General features: G+C 38.7%; 1 long non-coding RNA gene across 1 annotated transcript; it reads left to right on the top strand.

Annotated features, from left to right (window-relative positions):
* Nucleotides 1–698: 698 nt before the first annotated feature.
* On the top strand, nt 699–14,016 carry LOC147479211 (uncharacterized). The gene is made up of 3 exons (XR_015205572.1): nt 699–799; nt 893–1,180; nt 13,785–14,016. It is a non-coding gene; the product is annotated as an uncharacterized LOC147479211 (long non-coding RNA).
* The last annotated feature ends 1,200 nt before the right edge of the window (nt 14,017–15,216 follow it).

Below are 15,216 nucleotides of genomic sequence, written 5' to 3'. Positions count from 1 at the left end.
TTTGAGATTTAGTCGTGTTGAGTCTTTTCAATCGCGTTTGATGTCACACTCATCGACTCATTTCTAACTGAAGTAATGATTATGCACTTTATGATATTGTCTTACATTCCTCGGTGTATTTCGGGCTTTGGAACGCCTCATTGAGAATCACATGCTTAAATCGAGGGAAGGTAATGTGGCTCTATGGACTTGTTTTTGTGGTTTAGTTGTATGTCAAAGATCGAGCAAGATGTTCTCTATGCCGACCGTCTTGGTACACACTATAATTTGTAGCCCTTCTTTCATGCCGGATGAGCAAATGTAATCTACATTCTTCATTTGTGACGGATCCTTCATTGATATTTCCTCAAAATTGCCTCTTAAATAGTGTGCTCACTTGGTATGATATTTGGAATCAAGTATCATTTCCTCATGAAACTTGCTCCCCGAAGATAAATGGCTCTCTTCATTTTATTCATGTTTAATAAAGAAGGTGAGATTTTACTTGAGAATATGGATAACATAACTCATGCAGTTTTACCCCCTTCCCTTTAGTTCATTCGGATAGTTTAATTTTGTATGGTCTCTCATTCTTGTCTCTCGAGAAATATATATTTTTTTTCTTTTGGCTTTTTCAGTATGACAAAGAAAGCATGGTAGAAGCAAAATTCAGAAGCTAGAACAAGAAACTTGTGATAATAACACTTGCCGGTTTACCCGTAGCTTGCACCTTGAAAAACAACACGGATCTGTTGGCCTGTAAAGCTGAGTACTACCATCAAAGTGGAGAATATCAAAAATGTTTTGAGCTGACTTCTGCGTAAGTTAGTAAATATTTGCATAGAGATTTAATTGGTAACGTGTTGTTTGGACGATGTAGCTCTTATATTCATTTATACTATGTTTATTTCAGCTTACTTGAAAGAGACCCTTTTCATTTGAAAAGCACATTGGTGCATCTAACCACTGCTATGGAGCTTGGCCATTCAAATGAACTGTATCTAATGGCTTGTAATTTGGTGAAAGATTATCCTCAAAAGTTGGTAACCTATCCCTACTCCGCAATTTTCATTTTGTTTTCTGTTCTTTACACCAGTCTTTCACTAAGTCACTTCTCAATTTTCAAAGCATTATCATGGTTTGCTGTTGGTTGCTATTACTATTGTATCAAGAAATATAGTGAATCGCGGCGTTTTTTCAGGTGACAACTTTCCTCTTAATAAATTGAGATATTCACTCATGATGCTAATCTAGTTATTCTTGAGTTAAAAATTTTGTGCTCCATATCTAGATGTGTACTATTGGATCATCAATGATTGCTCGCTTTGTGCTACATATTGATCCATTTGGTTTAGTTGAACTGTACACTTCATTTATGTTTTACAAAATAAATTGGATCTCAATGAAAAGCTTCTCTATTTTTCCCCACTCATAGTGTCAATGAAAGGGGCTACTTTGTCTGATCTGGCAATATTTTTAAATACCCAAAGACATTTTTTTATGAGCATATATATGCATCGGCGGATCAGATTTACATTTAGTGTTGGCCGTTTGAGGTTAAAAATGCTTCTTTCTTCCTTGCTAACCCAACTTTTGAAACTTTTGATCTTATGCTGCATTCATTCTGTTATTCAAACGGCCAACACTTTCTATAATTATCTATGGTAAGAATACGCTTCAAAAAAGCACACCCCACAAGAAACGAGATCGTACAAGTTACTTTTGAGCCCTAAATTATAGAAGCAGGAAAATTAGGAATATGGAGACATGGACTGGGAGAGGTCAGCTAAGAAAGGATACAACAATAAAAAGATTTAGCAGAAAAATTACCCTCCTCTCTTGGAAACCACACTCTCTTATCACAACTTTGCACTAAATGAGGTTGTGCCTCCAACCTAGCCAAAAGAAAAGTTCCAAGATATGCCATGCTCACCTCTAACCATATGACACAAAATGGGGTTTCATTATGGATCCCTCTCTCAACCCCATACCCATCGGGGATAAGAACAGGGCCAGTCTCCGACCCAAAATGTCTCCCAAAAATGAGAATTCCTCCACACGCTATAACGTTCTTCTCCAAACCTCCATAACCACTTACCTAACAAAGCTTGATTCATAGTGAGCATATTTCGGAAACCAAGACCCCCTCCACCTTGGCCAAAAAAAGTGTCTCCCATCTAAACAGGTGAATAAGTGATACCTATGGTTCTCCTTTAAATAGTCCCAAATAATCTAAGCAATTCTATCTGCAACGTTCTTAGGGATGGCAAAGAGAGACATAAAATAGACCACGAGACCCGACTAAGTGCTCCTAATGAGTACCAAGCGCCACACTTCGATAAGTATCTACACTCCCAACTCAGCCAATTTCGTTTGTAATTTTTCAACGACATGATCCCAAATGGTAGAATCCGCTCCAAGAGCAAAATCCAACTAGGTACAGGGAAAAGAGTCTGCCTGACAACCTAAGGCCGAGGCCAAATCCACATATCTTTTGCAACGATTTGGAAATGTCTAGCTTATTTCGAGTTTAGGACTAATCTAACAGTTCACAATTATTTACTTTCCCAACAATTTTTTGACAACGCTAGACATTTCCAAATGGGTTGAAAATTTGTGAGGATGATCTTCACGGCGAGGAAAACATCCTCACAAAAAATCAGTCCCTTACTCTTCTTCATGTGTGCCCAACGTGTGTCATTTTTGGTGTCATAATTCAGTTTCATGATATCCATTTCCCCACTGCCCTGTATTTGATAGGAACGAATCCAACAAATTAAACACAACCTAAAAGTTCTAAAACAAAAAGGCAATTTATTAGCAAAATATGCGTTGTAAAGTGCCTCTTTTATTGTAATGTGGGTGCACCATTTTAATCTAATATATACTTCCGTTATAAACTGGACTTTTCCAAAAGGTGCTTTGCACCATTTGCTGGCTCACCGGTCAAGCTCTTAGCTAAATAGAATAGATTATAATACACATATGTATAGTTCCTAGTCTCCTAGTCCAAAAAATTATGAAACAACACAAGTAGAGAATAACCTGAGTTTGTTGTATTCTGTGGACCTCTCAATTTTCTCTCTGCATCCTATGTAAAAATATATTATGCAGGTCAGAAAATGAAGAAAATACTATGTCTAATATATTTCTGTGTGTGTGTCTTTGTGCGTTCCGAAATCTCAACCACCAAGGTAGAAACTCATAGAAGGAGAACAAACCTGTATGTCTTCTTTAAGAGAAGCGTTATCTGGGTCCAAATGCAGAGCTGCACAAATGAGATATCTAGTTAGCAACCAAGTGTATTTGATCATTACACACTAAGAAAATAACTTAGTAAACCTACATGCACTACATAATTAATAGTCAACAAACACAAGTACGCAAAACACCACGGAATGCAATGAAACAACATTAGTTCAATCTCTTAACTTCGTTAAACTTATGGGATTTTCAGGTTTTGCTCGCTGTAACGTAAGTGCTATTAGGCTTTGCCCTTTTCTTTTTTACTACAAAAGGATTTTGTAAAGAAAACCAAACCAAAATCGATGTCTGTCAGTTGTTTGGAGATTCAAAGAGCTAAAGCTTTTTAAAAGGAAAAATTGCCCTACTTCTCCATGCCTTCTTCCTCTTAAAAAACAAACACATTGCAAGATCAAGTTAAAAGCTACTATTTAGAGAACGAGTCGACGATTCAACCATTAAGAAATTACCAATGGCCGTCTGGTTTTGGTTTTCTGAAAAAGGCAAAAGCCTAATTCAGTAAAAGTTACTGGGAGCAAAACCTAAAAAACCATAAACTTAATTTAATGCATGATTTGTACTGAATATACTGGTGAAAATGGTGAACCCAACCAGTAGCCCAAGTTACTTAACAACTGTAGTCTGTAGTCTTCAACTGACTCTGAGCTAGTACTATAATGGAATTTTTGCGAAAGAATGCCATCCCATACAAACCTTTCAGAAGTCCTTTGTAAATAGCATCATGATAGTTGCTTTGGGCTTAATACGCATGACCAAGACATGTGTATGCCCTGCTGCAATTTGGATTAATTTCAATCGATTTGTTACAGTCTGTAATAGCTTTCAAATATTTGCCCATGTTGTAATAAGTGATAGCCCTGAAAAAAAATGCATTGTAAGCTTCAACAATGGATGAATATCGATAAGATTTAATACAACAAACACCTAAAATCAGGATTTATACTTCGAATTAGATGAACAATTCTTAAGGAATTGATATTCAAAAGTAACCAACTTACAGTGAAGGCTAACATGCCTTATTCTAAAATTTACTCCTAAATATAATAGGAAACCAAAATACGAACATACTAATAACCTATCTGTAATACTAATAATAACCTAATTCTAATATTAACAAGCAACTAATGACTAATTCTTAATCTAATAACTAATTTAAGGCATAGGAGACAGTAATCATAGTTTTAGGATAACACCAGCCATGATGTCATCAATGTTCATGCATCATGGAAATTAAAGACTGGACTTTTAGAGTTTTAGAGGTCAGTACGGATTAAGTTGTTAGGGGGAGTCAAAGAATTTCTTTCTATTTGACTATTCTAACCAAGGCTCTGATACCACTTGTTGGGGATTAGTTGTTTAGCGAGTTGGGCATGTTAGTATAAGTAGTTTGTGATATTTAGAATTCATCTGGAGTTGAAGTGTGTTCATACAAGTTATCTGTGTAGTGGGGGGAACCGATTGGCATTGGTGTAATCCCCAACAAGTGGTATCAGAGCCTTGGTTAGAATAGCCTAGGGTGTTATCCGAATCTTGGTCGAAGGTGTTTGATCTAAATTCCCGAGAGAAGATTTGAGGTTAAATAACTTGTAGAGATGGACCATTCCGTGAACACTTTCATTATGATGAGTCCGAATAGGAAGAACTACACCATCCGGAAAGCCAAGATGGAAGACTTGCTATACCGCAAGGACTTGGCACTTCCCATCGAGAATGAGGGAGTAAAACCCGAGAAAAGAATCGATGAGGTCGAATGGAAAAAGCTTGACGTAAAAGCTATTGGGTACATTCGACAATGGATAGACGACGTTGTCTTTCACCATGTGGCCCAAGAGACTACTGACGCTCAACCTATGGAAGAAACTCAAGACCTTTATGAGAGGAAGTCGGGTGGAAACAAAGTGCTAGTCGTTAAGAAGTTTGCGCATTACCACGAGTACCAAGAAGGTTCTTCAATGTCCGAAAGCATCTTAATGAAGTACGAATATCATCAATCGAGATGCATTTGATGAAGATCAATTTGGGAGACGGTTGAGGCTTTGTTTCTATTAGGCTCTCTACCCGAAAGTTGGGAGACATTAGCGGTTTCTACATGGAGCGCCCAATGATGGAATTGTTACCATGGAGATGGCTACCACGCCTTTGTTGAATGAGGAGACTAGAAGAAGGAGTGCAGGAGCAACTCCTCTCACTCGAGGAGGTCCTCTTCACGAGAAACGGGGAGAGGTCGGGGAGTAAAACCATCTCGTTCTGAGGTGATGACGTATAAATCTAGGGGTGAAGCTAGAACTCCTAAGGCGGAGAGGCAATGTTACTATTGTGCCACAAAAGGCCACTTCAGATATGAAGCAGAGAAGAAGGGATGAGAAGAATAACCGTGTACATGAAGACATGGTGCGAGGAACGGAAACACGCAGAGAGATACTACCGCACTAGTTAACTCCACCCAGTGGGAATCAGGTCGACAGGTGGTGTGGCCGCCTTAGTACCCATGTCGCGTCGATACGAGTGGGTGATAGATACTGAGGGAGCATCCTATCACGCCACACCGCGAGGGGATTCTTCACTACCTACTACCGGTGGTGAATATGGTGAAGTGAGGATGGGTAACGATGGTGTCTCAAGATTATAGGCATTGGAGATGTTCATGTACAAACAATGTCGGCTACACCTTGACACTCAAGGATGTAAGACATGTCCCCGACATACGGTTAAGTTTCCTAATTTCGGCCGGAAAATTAGATGACGATGGCTTTGTAAACTCGTTTTGGTAACGGGTATGGAAACCGAAAGCGGAGGTTCCATTGTAGCAGCCTGTGAGGAAAGAAAACTTGCTCTCTTTACAAAACACAGGCTAGTTTGTGTAGAAGCGAAGCGAATCGCGAAAAGAAGAAGTTTCATCCGAATCGCGGGCAAAGAGATCGCGGTCACATGGGCATAAAAGGGATGGAAGTTCTTGCTAAGCAAAAGGCCATGCCAGACATTAAAGGTACACATTTAAGTACATGTACTCATTGTTTGGTAGGAAAGCAACACAGGGTGTCTTTCCAAAGATTCCCGTCTCACAGAAAGGACACTGTCCTTGAACTAGTGCACACAGACTTATGTGGTCCTATGAGAGTGAAGTCCCACGGGGAGTTTCGTGACTTTTGACATTCATTGATGATGCGTCCAAGAAAGATATGGGCCTATAGTCCGAAGACCAAGGATGAAGTATTTGGCGTGTTTGAGAAATTCCACAAAGATGGTGGAAAGAGAGACCGGGAAGTTGTTGAAGTGTATTCGCCGGATAATGGGGGTGAGTACATTGGGCCATTTGAAGAGTATTGCGAGTCATGGGATTCGGTCATGAGCGGACCGTTCCCAAGACACCGCAACAGAATGGAATAGCAGAGAATGAACCGCACCATTGTAGAGAGGATAAGATGCATGCTATCTCACTCTAAGCTACCTAGAAGCTCTTGGGTAGAAGCAATGCGCATACCGTGCATGTGATCAATCTGTCACCAAGAAAGCCTCGAATAGTGATTATCCGCAGAGAGTATGGTCGCGAGATGTTGATTATGGATACTTGTGGTATTTGGGTGCGGGCATTTGTGCATATTCCGAAGGATGAGAGATCCAAGCTTGATGACAAAGCCAAGCAAAGGCATTTTTCCGGTTATGGAGATGAAAAGTTTGGTTACAAACTCTATGATCCGATTAACAAGAAGGTAATCCGAAGTCGAGATGTTGTGTTCTTAGAAGACCAAACCATAGCAGACTTTGAGGAGGGTGAGAAGCTACAAGCTTTCACCAATGATCTTGTTGATTCAGAACCAGAAGTTCCTACTGTGGAACGTGCAGAAGGCATTGAGAATGCAGAGAACCATGAGTTTGAAGCTCATGATGAGAATCCTATTGCTCATGATGGGATAGAACCTATTGGTATAGAAGATGCAGATGAGATGCATGAACCACCACCAGAGCAAGCAGAAGTGCATCCTCCTGAGGCACCAGCAGATGGGGCAAGGAGGTCTGACAGAGAGAGACTAGCTTCAACCAGGTATCCACCACATACGTACGTGCTACTATCGGATGGTGGAGAACCTATGTACTATCAAGAGGCACGAAGCGGCGTACGCAAAGAAAAGTGGTCAAGGCCATGCGATGACGAGATGGATTCTTTTGCATAAGAATCACACTTATGAAGTTAGTTGAGAAACCCGAGGGGAGAAAAGTTCTCAAGAATAAGTGGATATACAAAGTCAAGCATGAGGAGAACAATCCTCACCCAAGGCACAAAGCTCGCCTTTGTTGTGGAAAGGATTCGGGTCAAAGGAAAGGAATTGATTTTGATGAGATTTTCTCTCTGTAGTGAAGATGACTTCTATCCGGGTGGTATTGGGTATGGCCGCAAAGTATGAACCTAGAGGTTGAAAGCAGCCTAGATGTTAAGACAGCTTTTCTTCATGGAGACCTTGAAGAAGATGTCTACATGGACCAACCGTAGGGTTTGAGGTCAAAGGCAAGGAGCACCTAGTATGCAAGCCGATAAAGAGCTTGTATGGGTTGAAGCAAGCACCGAGACAAAGGGTACATAAAGTTTGACTCCTTTATGGTGAAGCAAGGATACAAGAAGTCCGCTTCCGATCATTATGTGTTTGTTCGAGATTTCCGTGATGGGGATTTCATAGTGTTATCTTTGTGATGTGGATGATATGTTGATAGTTGGCCCAAACATCAACAAGATATCCAAGCTGAAGAAAGACTTGAGTAAGTCCTTTGAGATGAAGGATTTGGGTCAAGCAAAGCAGATACTTGGGATCGCGGATTACCGCGACGTAAAGAGTGGGAAGTTGTGGCTTTCTCAAGAAAGCTACATCGAGAAGGTGTTGAAGAGATTCAACATGGATCAAAAGCCGCGGTCCGGTTGTCCGCTTTGTGGGCGCCCGCGATGACCAAAAAGAGATGTGTCCTAAGGGTGAGCATGAGCAGAGTCGATGGAAAAGATTCCTTATGCATCCGCGAATGGGCAGCTTTGATGTATGACATGGTGTGTACTAGACCGGATATTGCTTTTCGCCCGTTGGGGTTGTAAGCAGATTTCACAAACCGGGTAAAGAGCATTGGGAAGGTGTTAAGTGGATATTGAGATATCTCAAAGGCACTTCCAAATCATGTTTGTGTTTTGGTGGAAGTAAGCCCTTACTTGAAGGCTACACCGATGCGGAGACATGGCGTGATGTTGACTCGATGAAGTCCACCTCCGGTTATCCGGTTACTTTGCGGTGGGGAGCGCTTGGCAATCTAAGTTGCAAAAGTGTGTTGCCCTCTCCACTACGTATTTGTAGTATATTGCAGCCATCGAAGTGTTGCAAAGAGTTGCTATGGATGAAGAGGTTCTTCGACTAACTAGGGCTAAAGTAAAACAGGTTTTGTAGTTCTATGTGATCCGAGGCGCCATCCACTTGAAAGCAAGAATCCGAAGTTTTCATTCTAGATCCAAGCACATACACGCGTTATCATTGGATTAGAGAAGTACTTTCGAAGACAAGCATTTGTGTATCGAGAAGATCCATACCGACAAGAACGGGTCGGATATGATGACCAAAGTCTTACGAAAAGGTAAGTTTGATGTTTGTTGTGCTATTGCCGGAATGGCAAAGACACTACTCCCCGCTGATTTGGCACTTGCATGAGGTATCCCCCTCCGCGCTCGGGAGGGGAGATTGTTGGAGTTATCCCTCACATGAGGAGAGAAACCGAGCCGACAGAACGGCAAATCGGGCCGTCGTCAGAAGTCGAGGCCGCCAGGCCAGATGAGGCCACCGCCGAGAGCTCCAAGAACATAGGGCGACCAGCTCAAAGTGCCAATGCCAGCGCCAGCTTCGGTCCTCAGTCTTCACTTCAAAAAGGAGCGCGCCAGCGCTCGCCGCATAAATTTTGTGGGCCTTGCTACAAGATTACCCGAAATTTGGTTTTTGGAGATAAAAACCAAAAATCAAGGTTTTGGAAAACCTAACCAAACAAGTCAGAAGGATTGGAATCCAGACTAAAACAAAAGAGAGAGAACCTTTACAGATATACAACCCTGTAAAGAGATAAGAGTGATCTAGTAAGGTGAGAGACTGAAAAGGAGAGATTGTAATCTTCCTTCCCATTTTATTAAGAACTGGCTCTTGTGGAAGTAGGCATCATTGGCCGAACCACGGTAAATCTTTGTGTTGTGGTTTGTTGTTTAACTGCTTTACATTATTATATGTTGTTGATAGTTGTTTAGCGAGTTGGGCATGTTAGTATAAGTAGTTTGTGATATTTAGAATTCATCTGGAGTTGAAGTGTGTTCATACAAGTTATCTGTGTAGTGGGGGGAACCGATTGGCATTGGTGTAATCCCCAACAGCATGTTCTGCTATTCGGTTTTGGGGTGTGAAATTCGGTGATTCTATGTGCAATAGGGATGGGCTATTGACATAATTGAGCCACCGTAATTTGGAAATAAGGGAGTTTAAGTCGCGTAGCACTTTGGAAATAAGGGAGTTTAAGTTTAAGTCCGTAATTTGGAAATAAGGGAGTCTAAAAAGTCCAAAAGTAGTCTATAAATAGGTATTGGAGTAGTGCTATACGGACTATTTTTAGACTTTTTAGATAATTTACTATGGGGCTCACTATTTATAGATAACGTTGGTTTGCCATTTCAATACACGGTCATATAATCTAGGGCATTCTGGGGGTGCCAATGGGTATCCGAGTAACTGAACCGAAAACCGAAACCGAATGTTTTGGTTCTGGGTCTTAAAAAATTAGACCCATTTAAAACAGGTCATTAATAACCGAACCGATAAAAAACCGAAACTGGAGAACTGAATAGTAAAAAACCCGTGGATACCCGAACCTAAATCGGAACCAATTATTATGATTTTGATATATAAAATTTAGTATTATATTACATTTAAGATAGTCAAACTCATATATTATAATATAAAATATATTTTTTATATGTAAAAGTCTATTAAATATATATAGCATAATAGTGAATGTGTGTTGTTAAATGTATATTTTATAACAATACGTTAAACAAATGTATCATAGATGTTAATAATAATGTCAACGTGTATATTATGAATTAAATAATACATTTTATATTTATTAATTTATGCACTAACATATTTAAATAAGATACACATGCATGATATATTGTGGTACACACACTTATTATAAACCAATATGTAGTGTTCATGTTTAAAATTAGTGATGAGATATAATTATAAAACACATGTACTCGCATGTTCGATTTAAAACGCGAGTTAATACTGTTGGGGAAAATGATACCAATCGATCCACTAAGATAGGTTGTACTTGGACAATCTACTACTCCAATCAAAATCTAATCTTTTACTACAACCAACAACTACAAACTTAAATTATGGATATAACTATCACAAACAGGCAATAGTAATATAGAGAAAGTAAAACATACCATAACACAAAGATATACCATGGTTCGGCTAATGATGCCTACTTCCACAAGAGCTAATCCTTTTATAAGTATGGGAAGGAAGATTATAATCACTCCTCTCAAGTCTCTCCAACTTACTAGATCACTCATCTCTCCTTACAAGCTTTTCTTTTAGCAAGGGTTTTCTCTCAATTTTGATTGCTCTCAAAATTGGGTTTCTATTCAAGACTTGGTTTTCCAAAACCTAACTTCTGTTTTTATAGTAATCTGAAATTTCAGCGCGTCTGCAAAATTTCACGTTTACTGTAGAAAAATCAGAACCTGAGATGTTAAGGCATGAGCGCGGGCGTGCTCTTGGCAAGGCCAATCTGAGCGCGTGCGCGCCCTCTTATTTTTCAATCCCAAAACTTCCAGTAGACATGTTTCATGAGAGGGCTGAAAAAAACTATCTTCTTTTTCACGGCAAGGGCGGGCGCGCCTTGGTCACGACCAATCTGAGTGTGTGCGTGCTCAGACTTCTTTACACGAACAGTACCTGTTTTTCTCTTCTTCCTCATGTGAGGGATAACTCCAACAATCTCCCCCTCCCGAATAGTGAGGGTGGATACGTCCATGCATTCCCAAATCAACAGGAGGAATGTGCTACCATTCCAGCGGTGGCACAACAAACATCAAACTTACCTTTCGGTAAGACTTTGGTCATCATATCTGACCCGTTCTTGTTGGTATGGATCTTCTCAATGTACAAATTCTTGTCTTCGAGAACTTCTCTAATCCAATGATAACGCATATGTATATGCTTGGATCTAGAATAAAAACTCGAATTCTTGCTTAAATGGGTGGTGCTCTGACTGTCACATAAAACTACAAACTGTTTCTGCTTTAGCCCTAGTTCATCGAAGAACCTCTTCATCTATAGCATCTCTTTGCAACAATCAGTGGCTGTAATATACTCAGCTTCTGTAGTGGAGAGGGTAACATACTTTTGCAACTTAGATTGCCAAGAAACTACTCCCTCTGCAAAAGTAAACAGATAACCGGAGGTGGACTTCATCGAGTCAACATCACCTACCATGTCTGTATTTGTGTAGCCTTCAAGCAAGGTCTTACTGCCACCAAAACACAAATACACTTTGGAAGTGCCCTTGAGAAATCTCAATATCCACTTAACACCTTCCTAATGCTCTTTACCCGAATTTGACAGAAATCGGCTTACAACACCAACGGCGAAAGCAATATTCGGTCTTGTACACACCATTGCATATATCAAGCTGCCCACTGCGGATCCATAAAGAATCTTTTTTATTTGACTATGCTCATGCTCACCCATTTGACACATATCTTTGGTCATGCAAAACTGGCCACCAAGCGGACAACTAGTTGGCTTCACTTGATCCATGTTGAATCTCTTCAACACCTTCTCAATGTAGCTTTCTTGAGAAAGCCACAACGCCCCACTCTTTCTATCACGAGTGATCCGCATACCAAGTATCTTCATCTCAAAGAACTTACTAAAGTCTTTCTTCAACTTGGAGATTTTGTTGATGTTCTGACCAACTATCAATATATCATCCACATACAACAAGAGCACTATGAAATCCCCATCTGGAAATTTTTAAACAAACACACAATGATCGGAAGCGGGCTTCATGTAGCCATGCTTCACTATAAAGGAATCAAACTTTATGTACCACTGTCTCGGTGCCTGCTTCAACCCATACAAACTCTTTCTTAGCCTGCATACCAGGTGCTCCTTGCGTGTACGACATTCTTGGCTGAAGCACGGGAATTTGGTATGTTTGTCTCTCTTACATCACATGAGAAAAATAAGTATGATAAAAAACCAGAAATCGAGACAACAAGCCCTATTCAAGCCGCACCAAGCCCTACAGTGGACAGCCATGATGCATCCACTTTTATGCCCGTTATGGCTTATTCTATTTCTTCTTCTACTAAGAATTTATTTGTTGGTGAGGGCTGTAATATGGAGTTAAATTGTGTTGATTGGGATTCCCCTGGCCTCATCGAATTTCGAAGCCCGTGGAATTAATTATGGTAATGCGGAAGTTTGATCGGTAGAAAAGCAAGGTCGTCGAAATCAGTTTCAAGACTGTGTTTGAGCCTAGTTTTCTAACATTTAGAATGAGATTGAAGTTTTTTGTAAAACATAATAAAGTAAGTTCTGTGTGTTATCTTTTCAATGCAAAAGCCTCGATGCATTTGGACACCTGTGGAAAGCGTTGTGTCATTAAGAAGATAGTCTGTCAGAAATCTAATTTGCTGAAAATTAAGATTTTTACCAAGTTTGAACTATTTTTACTTTGAGATAGAATGACATTGGGACTTTGAGTTCTACATGAAAAAATAAGTATACCTATCCTAGTTTTCAAATAATCAAGTGGGGTATCATTTGGATGGCTATAGGAAACGTTATTATTTTGGCAAGCTACCTAGATAACCTACCATGTTTTATTTTTAGGGGAGCTCTAGTTAACTTTTCTTATTGTAATGAAATAAATGATTTTACTTAGACATACGAGTGTCTTGACTCTTGATTGCTTAATTTCACATTTGTATTATATTCGAAGTACAATTGTTGCATATATACTAAATGTTAGTATGGGATTTATGTCATATCACATAACATGTTACATTAAAGTTTGTGTTTAATATATATATAATTGAGAAATGAAAGGGAAATGAAGTGTGCAACCTTAAAGCATGAATTCTTATTATTCTTTGACTTTGACAATGTGGCTGATAAGAACTACGAAGGCTTGATTCCAATCTTGAAAGATTTGGATACATAGGCAGTTTTGAGCAAAAGTGCAGCCACTACACTGCACTATATTATATATTATATATTAGTTATTAGTTATTAGTTATTGTGATAACTATATGTGAACAATGTTAATACTTAATTGTGTACGTGATTGTGGTTGTTTAAAATGTATTCACGAGATATTTAACTAATGCGTTATTCCTGATTGAACTTTTTGATATCTATGATTTATATAATTGATAATGAGGTGAGTTGATTAGTTATTGTGTTTGGAATCTTTAGTAATGAATTATTGTTTGAGACGATGTTTGTTCGTTATAGATGGCTTGATTGAGGTGTATTGTGATAAAGTCGGGATGAGCAACAATACACACTTAAAACACAGGAGAGACTTGACGGGAAGTCTTGAAAGGATGATGGACGACATTACATTGCTAGTTGAGTGGTTGCTTATAAGTATGATGTTAAGAAAAAGGCGAGACCAAAAGTGTTCTAAGTTGTAACAGACTTACATACATATTATGAAGCAATTGAAAACGTACGCCCGATATTCAACGTCATATTCATTTAGACTCCACGGTACCGAAACCCACAAAATCTAAATGGACAAGCGGGACCAATAACCCTTAGCCCGGCCTGAAGCCCAAACGTAGAACCTGATAGAAACTAGAAAGCCTACTAATTATGCTGAACCTAGTCTTGGAATAATATTTCCACTGGCCTTGAATCCGATTGGATCTAATATAAAATTTGATGTTAAATATTTGGATAATAAATTATGAAAATATTTCCTAAAAGATTATTAAGATTAAGAAGACTTCTAAATTCAGTTTTTGATGTTTCTTGTTTGCAGTCATTTGTGTTTTTCAGCCACACTTATTTAGGTCCAAGTGTCTAACAATTTGGATATTTTCATGTTAATTTTCTTTATATTTAAAAGTTTTTTTTTGGTTTTGTAGTCAGCAATCAGGGTTTTTAAAGAGGTCCCCTACTCATTTTCATTAGGCTAAGTCCAATGGTGCGGCAAAACACCAAATATCACGGACATTTTGATCCAATGGTGCGTCAAAACGCTAACCCGCCAACGCTATCGGTATAAGTTTACTTATATATAGCGCCAGTTTTAATGAGATAGCGTCAAGTCTACACGCCACTCAAAGTGGCGGGTAAAAGAAATCTAAACCACACGGAGAGAGTCCAAAATATATATATATATATATATATATATATATATATATATATATATATATATATAAAAAAAAATCTTTTTAAATTTTTTCCCAGGGGTAAAATTGTAATTTTTTTTTTTTTTTTTGAGAGTCAAAATGGTAATGGCTCTTTTAAATATAGTTTTTATCAATTGTGACGTTATAGGTGGGTCCATGTGTCTAGATAAAGGTCCATACGAGGGATAGTTTGGTAAATTGGCAGATTCTTTTATTTGTTTTGTTTTGTTTTTAGAGGTGGCAAAATTGTAATTTCAATTTGATTGTAAATTGAAAAAAAAAAAAAAAAAAAGAAAAGATGACGTTAGAATTTTACGTGGCTAAAAACTTTTATATATATATATATATATATATATATATATATATATTATATATTTTTCCCACACTTTTGTGGGAATGGCGGTTGGAGAGTCCAAAAAAAAAATCCTACCCGCCATAGGCAATTGGTTAAGAAAAAAAAAAAAAATTATTTTTTTTCCCACACTTTGTGGGAATGGCGGTTGGAGAAAAAAAAAAAAAAAAAAAAA

The sequence above is a fragment of the Coptis chinensis genome, chromosome 8 (genome assembly GCF_015680905.1).
Source record: "Coptis chinensis isolate HL-2020 chromosome 8, ASM1568090v1, whole genome shotgun sequence".
In the NCBI taxonomy this organism is placed as follows: Eukaryota; Viridiplantae; Streptophyta; class Magnoliopsida; order Ranunculales; family Ranunculaceae; genus Coptis; species Coptis chinensis.
This window is presented reverse-complemented; position numbering and strand designations above follow the sequence as displayed.